We start from the raw sequence: 17,598 nt of genomic DNA, 5'->3' as shown, positions 1-17,598 counted from the left end.
TCAGCCTGAATGTGCATTTAACACGAGGATGACATTTTTAGAGCCCTTGAGGAGCATTAAATATGGTTCCACGGTAGGTTGTAGACATCATAAAGAACGATTAGCTCAGTATACTATGGTCAAAATACAATAGTATTCACTGTAGTGTTTTTGCTGACTTTACTGTAGTATTCGCTATAGTAGACTGTAGTATTAACACTTAACTATTGTATAAATACTGTAGCAAAAAACTGTAGTATATACTTTAGTAATTACTGAAGTGTTTTTATGGACTGCAGTATACAGTAGTATTTACTGTAGTGTTTTTACATACTGTACTATAATGTAGTACTTACTATAGTGTTTCTTACAGACTGTAGTATTCAGTAGTATTTACTGTAGTGTTTTTGCAGATGTTACTGTAGTATATTTGACATAGAAGAGGAGGAAACCTACTGGAGAAATGTTCCATAGCCATTAGGTAGGTTAGGCTGGTGTTTCAGCACTTCTATAACCTGTAGGGAACACAATATAATATTTTTGACCGAGAGCCATGTTCTCTTCTGCAGTATTCAAATTAGATCAAAAATCAGGCAAACCGAACAGTCTGATTTTCAATATGCTTAGTTTCAGTTTGAAGTGTGTTCGGTAGATAGGACAGTAATGACAGTGCTGTGCACTTAGAGTATCTCTTATTTATGTACACTCAAAGGTGGAGGCTACTTGAGCGGGTACTGCACGTTATTAATGCATACAACAACTATAAATGACTGAAGCTAAAATCTAACTTATCTATTCACACTATTCCAAATTCACATAGCGACATCCCATCATAGGTCAATAATCGAGACAGATTATTCTGTAATCAGCAAAGGACAGACGATTAAGACCCTTACAGAAAAAAACACCTTAAATGGAACCCTTCTCATGTGATGATATTTCACATGAAGTTTCACAGGTGATGTCCTGCAAACAAATGGGTTGTTAGTCTCTTCAACTTAAATATTTATTATTCAACATGTCCTCACCTGGGATTTAAACTCACAACCGCTTGATTGACAGCATTCTGAGCTTCCTGCTATGCCACCATGTTTGTGTCAGTGACTGATTACACTTGGATTCCTACACTTTGGACTTCAAAGTAAATATCAGTTAGTTAAAAGTACGCTAAAGAAACACTATATTTATCATAGTGATTCAGGAGTAACATTAAAACAGAATAATTGGGGCTTCGCGAGTGGCACAGCATTCTAAAGCACTGCATCGCAGTGGGGGTATACTTGGCTCATTGTGCCCTAGGGAATCCCTGTGGTGGGTTTACACACACCTTAGCCAAATACATTTAAACTCAGTTTCACAATTCCTGACATTTAATCCTAGTACAAAATTCCCTGTCTTAGGTCAGTTAGGATCACCACTTTATTTTAATGTGAAATGTCAGAATAATAGTAGAGAGTTATTTATTTCAGCTTGTATTTCTTTCATCACATTTCCAGTGGGTCAGAAGTTTACATACACTATTAGTATTTGGTAGCGTTGCCTTTAAATTGTCAAACTTTTCAGGTAGCCTTCCACAAGCTTCCCACAATAAGTTGGGTGAATTTTGGGCAATTCCTCCTGGCAGAGCTGATGTAATTGAGTCAGGTTTGTAGGCCTCCTTTCTCACACATGCTTTTCCAGTTCTGCCCTCAAATTTTCTATGGTATTGAGGTCAGGGCTTTGTGATGGCCACTCCAATATCTTGACTTTGTTGTCCTTAAGCCATTTTGCCACAACGTCGGAAGTATGCTTGGGGTCATTGTACATTGAAGACGCATTTGCGACCAAGTTTTAACTTCCTAACTGATGTCTTGAGATGTTCCTTCAAAATATCCACATCATTTTCCCACCTCATGATGCCATCTATTTTGTGAAGTGCACCAGCCCCTCCTGCAGCAAAGCACCCCCACAACATGATGCTGCCACCCCCGTGCGTCACAGTTGGGATGGTGTTCTTCGGCTTGCAAGCCTCCCCCTTTTTCCTCCAAACATAACAATGGTCATTATGGCTTAACAGTTCTATTTTTGTTTCATCAGACCAGAGAACATTTCTTCAAAAAGTACAATCTTTGTCCTCCATGTGCAGTAGTAAACCATAGTCTGGCTTTTTATGGCGGTCTTGGAGCAGTGGCTTCTTCCTTGCTGAGCAGCCTGTCAGGTTATGTCGATATAGGACTTGTTTTACTGTGGATATAGATACTTTTGTACCCGTTTCCTCCAGCAGCTTCACAAGGTCCTTTGCTTTTGTTCTGGAATTGATTTGCACTTTTTGTACCAAAGTACGTTCATCTCTAGGAGACAGAACGTGTCTCCTTCCTGAGTGGTATGACAGCTGCGTGGTCCCATGGTGGTTATACTTGTGTACTATTGTTTGTACAGATGAACATGGTACCTTCAGGCATTTGGAAATTGCTCCCAAGGATGAACCATACTTGTTGAGGTCTACAATTTTTTTCTGAGGTCTTGGCTGATTGCTTTTGATTTTCCCATGATGTCAAGCAAAGAGGCACTGAGTTTGAAGGTAGGCCTTGAAATACATCCACAGGTACACCTCCACTTGACTCAAATGATGTCAATTAGCCTATCTGCAGCTTCTAAAGCCATGACATATTTTCTGAAATTTTCCAAGCTATTTAAAGGCACCGTCAACTTAGTGTATGTAAACTTCTGACCCACTGGAATTGTGATACAGTGAATTATAAGTGAAATAATCTGTCTGTAAACAATTGTTGGAAAAATTACTTGGTCATGCACAAAGTAGAGGTCCTATCGGACTTGCCAAAAATATAGTTTGTTAACAAGAAATGTGTGGAGTGGTTGAAAAACAAGTTAACGACTCCAAACTAAGTCTATGTAAACTTCCGACTTCAACTGTATAAACAAAAAAATCTGATCTCTTAAATGTTTTGTTCATTTTTGTTATATTATCTATACAATAGGCCTGGAATATTCCCACGTTCAAGGAGCTTTCCGTGTTGATTGGGTTATTTTGCCTAAACCTTTAGGCCTCTGTAAAAAAAAAAATAACTCTGCATCTCTGCCCAACCTGGCAATAGTGGCCGAAAGGGTGTTTAGCATCCCCAGTGGCTCTGCAAGTGTGGAGTGGGTATTCTCCGCCTCTGGCCAGCTATCCAGGAACCATTTACATGAGCCTGAAGCCACAGACTGACCAAACTCGTGTTCCTAAAAATGAATTCAGCTAAAAATGAAGTCATTTTTTGTTTAATTTGTATTTAATTCTAAGAAATGTCCTTGTTTTATCATTAAGTAGTACCCGCAAAACACCAGTCTCAACGTCAACAGTGAAGAGGCGACTCCGGGATGCTGGCCTTCTAGGCAGAGTTGCAAAGAAAAAGCCATATCTCAGACTGGCCAATAAAAAGAAACGATTAAGATGGGCTAAAGAACAGACACTGGACAGAGGATCTCTGCCTAGAAGGCCAGCATTCCGGAGTCGCCTCTTCACTGTTGACGTTGAGACTGGTGTTTTGCGGGTACTATTTAATGATTGCCAGTTGAGGACTTAAAGCGTCTGCTTCTCAAACGACACACTAATGTGCTTGTCCTCTTGCTTGTCCTTGTCCTCATTAACAATGTCTATACTGTATTTCTGATCAATTTTATGTTATTTCAATGGACAAAATGTGCTTTTCTTTCAAAAACACGAACATTTCTAAGTGACCCCAATTTATAGACTTTAATACAACAAAATATTGTTTAAATGCTGAGCCCTTTATGTCCCTACTGTAACATCTGCGCTGGGAGTCGGGAAGCAAGTTCAGGGAGTGAATTATTTAATAAATAAATGAAACATAATACAAAACATGAACAACGCACCTCCAGCCGCAGGACGCCGACAACAGGGACTATCCCGGGGATCAGGAGCGGACCGGTCACCTTCGCCGAGGCACGGAAACCAGACGAACCGGCTGAGGCGTGAGGGCCTGAAGAGCCGGCCGAGGAGTAGGAGCTCGACGAGCCAGCTGATGCGTGAGAGTCCAACAAACCGGCTGAAGCGTGAGAGCCCGAGTAGCCAGCTGAAGCGTGAGAGCCTGAGGACTCCCCGGTAGCTCCAATACTGCCACCCGGACATCCCCTCCCAACACAAAAAACAACACTCCCTGATGCTTCCCTTAGGTGAGGCGTCATTCTGTAACGTTTGTGCTGGGTGTCGGGAAGCAAGTTCAGGGAGTGAATCATTTAATAAATAAATGAAACATAATACAACGCACAGACATGAAACCGGAACAGAAACAATAACGCCTGGGGAAGGAACCAAAGGGAGTGACATATATAGGGAAGGTAATCAGGGAGGTGACGGAGTCCAGGTGAGTTTGATGACGTGCTGGTGCACGTAACGATGGAGACAGGTGTGCGCCATAACAAGCAGCCTGGTGACCTAGAGGCCAGAGAGGGATTATACGTGACACTTACCAGCCTATTTGGTCGCACTCACATATGCTTCACAATGTATTTCTTTGTAGGCTATAGCCGGGTAGTCACAAAAATAGATGGGTGTTGGTTAAATTAGATTTTAATGGAGCGACAGTGCACCGCGCAAGCACCGCTCCATGAGGAATGAGCGTGATTTCCAACCACTTAAATCCCACCAACTACAGCATACAGTAAACCCTCAAATTGCTGAAATAAGTAAATGAAATCAATGATGAGAGAATAGTCAGATTAACTGATAACTAAAATAGCAGTGCAGATGGCACTCTTTTGCTGGGTGCAGAGATGTCTGTATGAATCTGTATGGGACATCTAAAAATTCGACAAACTTTGTGGCGCGGCAGAATGGTCAGGATATCCCAAATACAGAGGTTGTGAGTTCAATCCCAGGTGTGGTCATATTGAAAAGAATATGAGAATATGAAATCATATTGTCATTCATTAAAGATTTTTACAATATTTTAGCTGAACAGCATACCGCTTACCTTAAAACGCCCATAACAGTTCATTACTTCCCTTACATTTTACATCTGGAAATAGCTGTTTTCACGTGAAAACATTTATTTTCACGTGAAATGTTCACGTGAAAATAAATGTTCACATGTATTCAATTTAGAGTTCACATAACACCACCTTTTCACATGTGAGGAGAATAACATATTTTTATTCTCCTCACATGTGAATTTTTTTTTTTTTAGTTTAAGTCTCATGTGGAATTGGATTTTCACATGGCAAAAACGTCCATGCTAAAATGTAATTTGCACTCTCACGTAAAAAAAACGTTCACATATGAAAATCTAACTTTCACATGTGGAATTGCATTTTCACATGTGAAAACATTCACGTACAAATTGAATTTGCAGTTTGCATGTGAAATCTTTCCAATTTTGTCACGTGTGGTTTCATGGAATGACATAGAAATGTTGCATGTTGAAATGTTGCATCCCTATGTTGTCACATTTATTTCACGTGAAATTCATGTGGTGTTTCCGTAAGGGGAATACACTGGCTGTGTACTCACAGTCTCTCTTGTCGATGCCATCCCTGCAGTCATCACCAAAGTCACACAACCAGTCTTTGGGGACACACCATCCATAAAGTCTCCTGGCCACACACAGAGACAGCAGAGAACAGGCCAGCAGGCACAGAAGGTAGTGCTTCACGAATCACAGTTTACTTAGATTGACTGTGAACGTGTGCTCTAGCTGGTGTTACTCAATGGCGTGTGTGTGTGTGTGTGTGTGTGTGTGTGTGTGTGTGTGTGTGTGTGTGTGTGTGTGTGTGTGTGTGTGTGTGTGTGTGTATTTGTGTGTATGTGTGTGTACCTGAGTCCGGGGAATAAAAATGTTTATCCCCGAGGCTGTAATAAAAGTATTACAGAATGTAAGTAATCAAACATATCCCTCTCAACATAGTCATTTGCACAGGATGTATTTGTATTCATTGCACTGTCAATGCAATTGAAGACGGCTGGCGCCTTGCTCATAATTAAGAGAGTACACTTTACATTGTGGGGTCCAGGTAAGGAAATTGACCACAAACCAATTATAATTCAAAGGGCTTTGTAACACAACACAGGATAGCGATGATCTCTGCATGGACATATGAACTACAAACACGAGGACCATTAGTTCTGTCTGACAGGCCCATTCGCAGTTTACAAATGTATGTTCAAACATAATTTCATTTCACATGAATCAATAACGAAAGGATATCATTCAGGTGTACGTGGCAAGCCGCTACAAGAGGGGACAAGAGGGACGATCAACAGCTCGATAGAATTTAGACCAGGGAGAAATGGATCAAGGCAAAGAGAGCATCCCAAATGGCACCATATTCCTCTATTTAGTCAACTACCTTTGACTAGAGCTCTGTGCAAAAATAGTGCACTACATAGGGAATAGGGTGCCATTTGGGAAGCATGAGAGATATCATGGGTCTATTGATCTGTATTAGCAGCAATATACCCTGGCCAGTTTAACATACGCCCGTTAATGTTCTTTCATTATCTCGTCGTGTCTGGTCGAAATCTCTCATCCCCCATTGTATTACAGATCCTTAACTAGCCCATACCCACTCAGACATGATTAAGCCTAATTGTCAGCCAATTAAGGAGGCCATCTGGGATTGGCACAACCATTCTTGCACTTTGTTGTTGTTTGAATTCCAGATTCACCCTTTTAAAGAGGTAAAATATAGGTTGTAGACTGGGGTAGCCTCTTATGATACTCTGGACTGGATCAGTATTAGACTACAACACGGACAATGACATTTGAATGTCAGGACTGCAGTACATTCTTGGACATGCGACATGCATCTGTCTAGTTATGAATAAAAACCATTGGTAGGATAACTAATGGAATTGCGGGATGAAATCAATCTTTGGCCATTTTCAGAGAATACCAATGACAGCAAAACAGCGTGGCATCATACTTCTTTGTCTCTTTTCCAGAAAGAAACTCAGAATGAGTGTAGTCTGGCCCAGGAGTGTGAAGGTGAACGGAAAGGCTCTGGAGCAACGAACCGCCCTTGCTGTCTCTGCCAGGCCGGTTCCCCTCTCTCCACTGGGATTCTCTGCCTCTAACCCTGTTACAGGGGCTGAGTCACTGGCTTGCTGGTGCTCTTTCATGCCGTCCCTAGGAGGGGTGCGTCACTTGAGTGGGTTGAGTTACTGACGTGATCTTCCTGTCTGGGTTGGCGCCCCCCCTTGGTTTGTGCTGTGGTGGAGACCTTTGTGGGCTATACTCGGCCTTGTCTCAGGATTGTAAGTTGGTGGTTGAGGATTTCCCTCTAGTGGTGCGGGGGCTGTGCTTTGGCAAAGTGGGTGGGGTTATATCCTTCCTATTTGGCCCTGTCCGGGGGTTTCTTCGGATGGGGCCACAGTGTCTCCTGACCGCTCCTGTCTCAGCCTCCAGTATTTATGCTGCAGTAGTTTGTGTCGGGGGGCTAGGGTCAGTTGGTTACCTGGAGTACTTCTCCTGTCTTATCCAGTGTCCTGTGTGAATTTAAGTATGCTCTCTCTAATTCTCTCGTTCTCTCTTTCTCTCTGAGAACCTGAGCCCTAGGACCATACGTCAGGACTACCGGGCATGATGACACCTTGCTGTCCCCAGTCCGCCTGGCCTTGCTGCTATTCCAGTTTCAACTGTTCTGCCTGCGGTTACGGAACCCCTACCTGTCCCAGACCTGCTGTTTTCAACTCTTAATGATCGGCTATGAAAAGCCAACTGAGATTTATTCCTGATTATTATTTGACCATGCTTGTCATTTATGAACATTTTGAAAATCTTGGCTCTCTCTAATTTTCTCCTTCTCTCTTTCTTTCTCTCGGAGGACCTGAGCCCTAGGACCATACGTCGGGACTACCGGCCGTGGTGACTCCTTGCTCTCCCCAGTCCGCCTGGCCTTGCTGCTATTCCAGTTTCAACTGTTCTGCCTGCGGTTATGGAACCCCTACATGTCCCAGACCTGCTGTTTTCAACTCTTAATGATCGGCTATGAAAAGCCAACTGAGATTTATTCCTGATTATTATTTGACCATGCTTGTCATTTATGAAAATTTTGAAAATCTTGGCTCTCTCTAATTTTCTCCTTCTCTCTTTCTTTCTCTCGGAGGACCTGGGCCCTAGGACCATGCGTCGGGACTGCCGCCCGTGGTGACTCCTTGCTGTCCCCAGTCCGCCTGGCCTTGCTGCTATTCCAGTTTCAGCTGTTCTGCCTGCGGTTATGGAACCGCCACCTGTCCCAGACCTGTTGTTTTTCAACTCTTGATGATCGGCTATGAAAAGCCAACTGAAAATTATTCATGATTATTATTTGACCATGCTTGTCACTTATGAACATTTTTGAACATCTTGGCATAGTTCTGTTATAATCTCCACCCGGCACAGCCAGAAGAGGACTGGCCACCCCTCATAGCCTGGTTCCTCTCTAGGTTTCTTCCTAGGTTTTGGCCTTTCTAGGGAGTTTTTCCTAGCCACCGTGCTTCTACACCTGCATTACTAGCTGTTTGGGGTTTTAGGCTGGGTGTCTGTACAGCACTTCGAGATATTAGCTGATGTACGAAGGGCTATATAAAATAAAATTGATTGATTGATTGAATGGCAACACGGTGTAGCGGAAGTGACTCATTTAAGCATAATTCATTGATATCATCAGGGAGAGTCATTACCTGCCACCCCTAACAAGCCAAAGAGCTCATTTGCATGCAAAGTAAGTTAGACTATATCAATGGATACATTTTCTCACACGCATTCAGTGTTCATATTTGCGGAAACTATATCATGTTCATTATTTGATCTTCTACACAAAAACGTATAGTGGCTGTTAACTTCAAGGCATTCTGTCCAGAAGGGTTGGCATAGATACGGCGGTTGGTTACCTTCATTCTCCTCCAATGCATCTGCACTGCAGAGATGAATCTGATGACACAGTTTACTATTCATAAAGGTGCTTTCAAGTGTATTCTTCTGTCGATTCAAAATAGAAACTTTGAGGTGAAGCAATTGATGAAATCAACAGCGGATTAGGCCACAACACAGGTTTCCTCCACATTCTCTCTCGTTAGGCCAACCTCTGGGATTTAAGTCAAGATACGTCTTTCCCCTTCCTCTCTCTTCCTCCCTCTCTTTTCCAGGTTATGAATCTGTAATGGGAATCAATTCCCCTTCACAGGCAAGAGAGAGGTCAACCTGCGGCACCATGGTAAGTGACTTAAATCAAAAATACATCTAATGTTGGTCCCTAGGGCTGGTGGAACCACTGCACCCATTTGTCATGACACCAATCTGCTTTTCCCAGTGTCTGGTTCACATTAAAAACCTAGATATGATTGAATTTTGTTCTAATTTGCAACCAGTTCTTGTAAGGATGTTAGGACAGCCAATTTGACCTCTGTTCCTGACATCGGTTGCGTCCAAATGAAACCATATTCCCTAAACTATATAGGGAATAGGCTGCCGTTCGGCATGCAGACATTCTCTCGAATGCCTTGCCAGTTAGATAGTGGGGAGTCCATAGACAACAATCACATGAATACAAGTGCACAATAGTATATACAGCCGGCATACAAAAGTGAAGTCAAATCCAAACAAGCACATACAAGAGAGACATAAAACAGGTAGGACTGGCTACAACATACACACATTGATACATGCAACTTCCAAATCATACCTACAAGAGAGAACTCACAACATAACGCACACCTGTACAGACAAACACATGGGTTAAACAATATTTCCATTCAGCAGATGCAAGAAAACCAATTACTGTGTCTGGTGCACCAATTACACAACAAATCGCAGAAAAATGCATATTTAGGGGCGCCAAGAAGACCACACTAAGAGAAGGGGAAAACAAACCACATGTACGTCCTGTTGACTCTTCATTTGTCTTCATAATAGATTATTTCCATCCAGCTGCTATTAGACATCCTGTTAATTTGAATCTATTCAAATGGAAGAGAGAGAGTGAGTTCCCATTACATTTCCATTCCGTTTGCTTCAGAGATGGTATTCCTTGCCCAACTAACTCCTAGTATGAGTCCCAAATGGCACAGTATAATACACAAACTTTTCATCAAAGCCCTATGGGCCCAGTTTAAACGTAGTGCACTAAAAAGTTATTCATGGCAGGCTGACCAGTTATTCATGGCAGGCTGAGTGAGCACATCATTTGAGCGGGTTGATTCATCTTCACACCTGCAGATGATAGCTATAGGAGTGGCCCACCATTCTCCTCTGGCACTTTTACTCTCTGATCAAGGGAAAGCTGCCTGGAACGCTGCTCAATTTATTGCATAGTACTATACACAGCAGCAATCATGCCCCTATTTTTATACTGCAAATCAAAAAAATAAGAACTTGAGAGATAAGAGAAGTGCAAACAGGCACCAACTCTGTAGGTAGAATCTACTGGGAGGTGAAAACCTTGGCTACACTATTAATCAACTGAGCCTTACACTCTTAGAAAAAATGGTGCTATCTAGAACCAAAAAGTGTTATTCGGCTGTCTCCACAGGAGAACCCTTTGAAAACCCTTTTTGGTTCCAGGTAGAACCGTTTTGGGTTCCATGTATAACCCTTTCCACAGAGGGTTCTACATGGAACCTAAAAGAGTTCTACCTGGAACCAAAAAGGCTTAAATAACTTCCATATGTCTGCCAGTGGTCAATATTATATTCTCACAGCTGTCACTCTCCCCTGATGTGAGAATGAACAGGTAGAAAATGTCACAATATTCTCTATCTAGTGCATTACTTTTGACAAGGGTCCATAGGGCTCTGTTCAAAAATAGTGCACAAATTAGGGTGACATTTGGGACAGAGACATAGTGTATGCGGGCTTTCAGGGACTTTAGTCAGAGGTGTTTGGATGATGTCCCTCGGTTCATGACTTGGGGAAATTGTCAAAATATTAATAATCCTAATTCCACTAATTAGCAATGAATTAGTGTGCAACACACACCCATAAAAAGTTGTATAACGAAGCATGACACATTTCTTCATGTGTCTAAAACCTGCACCTGCTTATAAATTGTGAGAAGCAGCTGATTGGACAGACACATGAGTTGCGACCCCTCTACACACCTTCCATTCCGGCTCCACCATGACACAGCTTCGTTAGTCACCAGGCTACCAAGGGAGAGCATTAGAGAACTGGAGACCTGAAAATGTTGTGTGAGTGCGCCCTCAGTAGGAATCTGAGAATACATCATCCTAGTGCTATTTCTAGGCAAGTAGAAATGATGTGGGTTACATTACATCCGCCCCTTCTAAATCAGCACGCATCCATCCCTGCATGTACAAACTTCCCCTTTCATTAACTGTTTCAAAATGAATTAACTGACTAATTTTGGAGGCTAATTGATCATTAGCAAGAAGATTTTTGATTAAACATAGACACTAACCTACATGCTCCAGAGGTTCAGGTTTGAGTCCTCTAATTACTGTTATCCACAGTAAATAAAAACCCACCCCTCAATGACATACGCTCTCTTCTCTGATACTGTCAATATACAGTACCAGTCAAAAGTGTGGACACACTGTCGTGAAGTGACTATCATTAATCTGATGACTGTTATTTATCGAATCAAACTGTTTAATTGTTACTCGATTTAAAAAATCATGTAACAATTAACTCATTAGGAATTTGGTGCACCACGGGAAAAGTTGTTTAATCAGTTACTATCTCCCAACTTAAACTCTAAAGATATACAGATATCTATTAACAGTCAATTATTCATTATTACCTCATCAGTCTCATTCTGAACGTCACATAATCTGTGGATCCGCAAGAATCCTAGCCCTTTTGAATATTCAGTACTACACATTCATTTCATCATATATTTATTAACTAACTAAATAATAACACAGAATACCATACACACTTACATGAGATAAAAGTCCCTAGTGGACTGACACGATATGAAGGCTTGTTACACAATGGAAAGGAGCTGGGGGAAAATAAAGAGAGGGAGAGACAAAGAGAGTGAACTTATCGTACATACATTTGGAAACTACGCTCATATTAACCAGAATACTTATCACCCTAACCACCGCTCATTTGGATTAGAAATGCAATATATATTCACGCGTAGATGTCTTTCTCTGTCGTCTCTCTGTTGAAACCAATTGATCTGTCTATGGGTAGTGGCTTGATGTAAGGCTCTGGTTGTCCACCAAAGGTCACAATGTCCTTATTTGTAGAGATTCTCTGTTCTTGGAATGTTTGTTGGAATGGATACTTCAGACGTACCAACATTGTATCAGGGGGATTGACTTCCTTCCCCCCTCGTGTCTTTAGCCAAAGTTCTAGGACCACTTTCTACATGCATAGCTGCAGGCTGTGAATGTTTCTGGTCTCCTAGGTGAGGTTATCTTCCTCTGTAGAGATTGCGAGTTTCACCATTTTCAGCCGTGTAGCCACCACTCCCCGCTGTCTGGTCTCAGTACAAAGTTTCTAACCATTTCAACGTGTGGACCACGGCCTCACGTCTTTTTGGTCTTGAAGTTTTAACTATTCGTGACGTCCGGTTTACTCCGTCCATCTGCTTGGTCTCAATGGTTGATTATTCAGGGTTCAGCTCCCGACCACTTTACACGCCAGCAGCAACCCGGCATGTTTTGGTCTGTATGTTAATTTTTAGCGAGTCCTTTTAAGCACTCTGGCTAAAGGGGCGTTCCGTCATGCTGACACGAATTCTGAGCTTACTTGGGCGTGGCTACTGACTGAGCACAAGTTAATATGAAAAACAATTATCTCATTTAGAAGGCTAAAATCACATTGCTATCTTCACAAAAGTATTCTCATATTTAATCATATATTTTATACCACATTTAGATATAAACTTGATACATAGGACACGTACACTTTCAGAGTTACAGTTACTTTGTCATACCATCCTTAATGACATCACAAAATAATAAACAACGTGACAGGATTATTCTTTAGACCCCCCGGACCATTCTCAACATTTGGATGTCAGAAATTAATGTTCCAATGTCCAATCTTTTGACGTTAGAGGTTTTAAGGGGGCCACAATCTATCTAGACAAAGCATTCCTTTGGTGGATACTAAAAGACAGAGAGGGAAAGTTCCCTCCTGCTTAAATTTACGACCCAGTGTTAACCTCTAATTCCTCCCAAACCCGGATCCGGGAGCACCCCCCACAGTAAAAAAGCTGACTAGCATAGCCTAGCATAGCGTCACAAGTAAATACTAGCATCTAAATATCATTAAATCACAAGTCCAAGACACCAGATGAAAGATACACATCTTGTGAATCCAGCCATCATTTCTGATTTTTAAAATGTTTTACAGGGAAGACACAATATGTAAATCTATTAGCTAACCACGTTAGCAAAAGACACCACTTTTTTTACTCCACCAGTTTTTTACTCCATCAGTAGCTATCACAAATTCGACCAAATAAAGATCTACACTGCTCAAAAAAATAAAGGGAACACTTAAACAACACAATGTAACTCCAAGTCAATCACACTTCTGTGAAATCAAACTGTCCACTTAGGAAGCAACACTGATTGACAATAAATTTCACATGCTGTTGTGCAAATGGAATAGACAAAAGGTGGAAATTATAGGCAATTAGCAAGACACCCCCAAAAAAGGAGTGATTCTGCAGGTGGTGACCACAGACTTCTCAGTTCCTATGCTTCCTGGCTGATGTTTTGGTCACTTTTGAATGCTGGCGGTGCTCTCACTCTAGTGGTAGCATGAGACGGAGTCTAGAACCCACACAAGTGGCTCAGGTAGTGCAGTTCATCCAGGATGGCACATCAATGCGAGCTGTGGCAAAAAGGTTTGCTGTGTCTGTCAGCGTAGTGTCCAGAGCATGGAGGCGCTACCAGGAGACAGGCCAGTACATCAGGAGACGTGGAGGAGGCCGTAGGAGGGCAACAACCCAGCAGCAGGACCGCTACCTCCGCCTTTGTGCAAGGAGGTGCACTGCCAGAGCCCTGCAAAATGACCTCCAGCAGGCCACAAATGTGCATGTGTCTGCTCAAACGGTCAGAAACAGACTCCATGAGGGTGGTATGAGGGCCCGACGTCCACAGGTGGGGGTTGTGCTTACAGCCCAGCACCGTGCAGGACGTTTGGCATTTGCCAGAGAACACCAAGATTGGCAAATTCGCCACTGGCGCCCTGTGCTCTTCACAGATGAAAGCAGGTTCACACTGAGCACATGAGCACATGTGACAGACGTGACAGAGTCTGGAGACGCCGTGGAGAATGTTCTGCTGCCTGCAACATCCTCCAGCATGACCGGTTTGGCGGTGGGTCAGTCATGGTGTGGGGTGGCATTTCTTTGTGGGGCCGCACAGCCCTCCATGTGCTCGCCAGAGGTAGCCTGACTGCCATTAGGTACCGAGATGAGATCCTCGGACCCCTTGTGAGACCATATGCTGACACATGCACATTTGTGGCCTGCTGGAGGTCATTTTGCAGGGCTCTGGCAGTGCACCTCCTTGCACAAAGGCGGAGGTAGCGGTCCTGCTGCTGGGTTGTTGCCCTCCTACGGCCTCCTCCACGTCTCCTGATGTACTGGCCTGTCTCCTGGTAGCGCCTCCATGCTCTGGACACTACGCTGACAGACACAGCAAACCTTTTTGCCACAGCTCGCATTGATGTGCCATCCTGGATGAACTGCACTACCTGAGCCACTTGTGTGGGTTCTAGACTCCGTCTCATGCTACCACTAGAGTGAGAGCACCGCCAGCATTCAAAAGTGACCAAAACATCAGCCAGGAAGCATAGGAATTGAGAAGTGGTCTGTGGTCACCACCTGCAGAATCACTCCTTTTTTGGGGGTGTCTTGCTAATTGCCTATAATTTCCACCTTTTGTCTATTCCATTTGCACAACAGCATGTGAAATTTATTGTCAATCAGTGTTGCTTCCTAAGTGGACAGTTTGATTTCATAGAAGTGTGATTGACTTGGAGTTACATTGTGTTGTTTAAGTGTTCCCTTTATTTTTTTGAGCAGTGTATATAGCCACTAACCAAGAAACAACTTCATAAGATGACAGTCTGATAACATATTTATTGTATAGCATATGTTTTTTTTGAAAAATGTGCATATTTCAGGTATAAATCACAGATCTACATTGCAGCTGCAATCTGAAATAGTGCCGAAGCTGCCAGAATAATTACAGAGACCAACGTCAAATACCTAATTACTCATCTTAAAACATTTCTGAAAAATACACAGCGTACAGCAAATGAAAGCCCAACATCTTGTGAATCCAGCCAATATGTCAGATCTTTTAAGTGTTTTACAGCGAAAACACAATATAGCATTATATTAGCTTAGCACAATAGCCAGAAACACAAGCAATTTACCAGCAGCACAGGTTAGCGATCGTAACAATACAGCAAAAGATATATAATTTTGGACTAACCTTGATATACTTCGTCAGATGACAGTCCTGTAACATCATATTACACAATGCATATAGGTTTTGTTCGAAAATGTGCATATTTAGCAGCACAAATCGTGGTTATACAATGTGATCAGTGGCAACAGGTCATGCATTCTGGCCGGCGCCATCTTGGAAAGGCACCTAATCTAATCAATAAATAATCGTAAACTTGACTAAAAAATACAGGTTGGACAGCAAATGAAAGATGCATTAGTTATTAACTTCTACTTGCTACTCATCCCGGATCCGGGAGCACCCCCCACAGTAAAAAAGCTGACTAGCATAGCCTAGCATAGCGTCACAAGTAAATACAAGCATCTAAATATCATTAAATCACAAGTCCAAGACACCAGATGAAAGATACAGATCTTGTGAATCCAGTCATCATTTCTGATTTTTAAAATGTTTTACAGGGAAGACACAATATGTAAATCTATTAGCTAACCATGATAGCAAAAGACACCACTATTTTTCTCCACCATTTTTTTCCTGCATGAGTAGCTATCACTAATTCAACTAAATAAAGATATATATAGCCACTAACCAAGAAACAACTTCATAAGATGACAGTCTGATAACATATTCATGGTATAGGATAGTTTTTTTTAGAAAAATGTGCATATTTCAGGTATAAATCACAGTTCTACATTGCAGCTGCAATCTGAAATAGCGTTGGAAGCAGCCGGAATAATTACAGAGACCGACGTCAATTACCAAAAGAATCATCCTAAAACATTTCTGAAAAATACACAGCCTACAGCAATCGAAAGACACAGGTCTTGTGAATCCAGACAATATTTCAGATTTTCTAAGTGTTTTACAGGGAAGACACAATATGTAAATCTATTAGCTAACCACGATAGCAAAACACAATCTTTTTTTCTCCAACATTTTTTCCTGCATCAGTATGCTATCACTAATTCGACTAAATAAAGATATATATAGCCACTAACCAAGAAACAACTTCATAAGATGACAGTCTGATAACATATTCATGGTATAGGATAGTTTTTTTTAGAAAAATTTGCATATTTCAGGTATAAATCACAGTTCTACATTGCAGCTGCAATCTGAAATAGCGTTGGAAGCAGCCGGAATAATTACAGAGACCGACGTCAATTACCAAAATACTCATCCTAAAACATTTCTGAAAAATACACAGCATACAGCAATCGAAAGACACAGGTCTTGTGAATCCAGACAATATTTCAGATTTTCTAAGTGTTTTACAGCGAAAACACAATAAATCGTTATATTAGCATACCACATGTGCAAACGTTACCCGAGCATTGATACAAGCCAAAGAGAGGATAACGTAATCATCGCCAAAATGTATTAATTTTTTCACTAACCTTCTCAGAATTCTTCCGATGACACTCCTGTAACATCATTTTACAACATACATATAGAGTTTGTTCGAAAATGTGCATATTTAGCCACAAAAAAACGTGGTTATAACATGACAATACTAGCAAAACTAGCCTGGAAATGTCGGGCTCCATTTTGGACAGTGATCTGGCGTAATTAATAACTAATCGTAAACTTGACTAAAAAATATAGGGTGGACAGCAATCGAAAGACAAATTAGTTCTTAATGCAATCGCTGATTTACATTTCTAAAAGTATCCTTACTGTGCAATACAGGGTTCGCCAAACGAAGCTATACCAAAAAAAAATGGCGGAATATGCGTAAATATGCGTATAACATTTTTCGACAGAACAACGATTTATCATCTTAAATATTTCTTACTGTGAGGTGATCTTCCATCAGAGTCTTGGGCAATGTATCCTTTCTTGGGTCTAATCTTCTTTTGGTCGAAAGATGTCCTCTTGTCCATCGAAATGCCCACTAACGTTCGACCGGGACCCCGAAACGTGCCCGGCGCTTCAAAGTGAATCACAAAGAAATGCCTCAAAATCGCACTAAACGGATATAAATTGCTATAAAACGGTTTAAATTAACTACCTTATGATGTTTTTAACACCTATAACGAGTAAAAACATGACCGGCGATATATAAGTGGCTAAACCAACGCTTGGAAAGAGAGAGAGTCCGACGTCCACCTTGCGTGAGGCGCAGCAGGAAAAGAACGGTACATCCGGTCTTTTCTGTTTTATACGGGCCCTGATTGCGCAATCGACTCCATTCAAATTGTCACCTCTTACTGACATCTAGAGGAAGGCATGGG

The 17,598-nt window shown here is 41.8% G+C and overlaps 1 protein-coding gene across 1 annotated transcript in view; it reads left to right on the top strand.

Moving 5' to 3' along the window:
* Positions 1 to 17,598, top strand: part of LOC139583845 (GTPase IMAP family member 4-like) — a 796,172-nt gene that overhangs the window by 390,641 nt on the left and 387,933 nt on the right. The gene's annotated exons all lie outside the window — the stretch shown is intronic.

The sequence above is a fragment of the Salvelinus alpinus genome, chromosome 8 (genome assembly GCF_045679555.1).
Source record: "Salvelinus alpinus chromosome 8, SLU_Salpinus.1, whole genome shotgun sequence".
Taxonomy (NCBI): domain Eukaryota; kingdom Metazoa; phylum Chordata; class Actinopteri; order Salmoniformes; family Salmonidae; genus Salvelinus; species Salvelinus alpinus.
The sequence above is the reverse complement of the archived record's forward strand: the minus strand, read 5'-3'. Positions and strand labels throughout refer to the sequence as shown.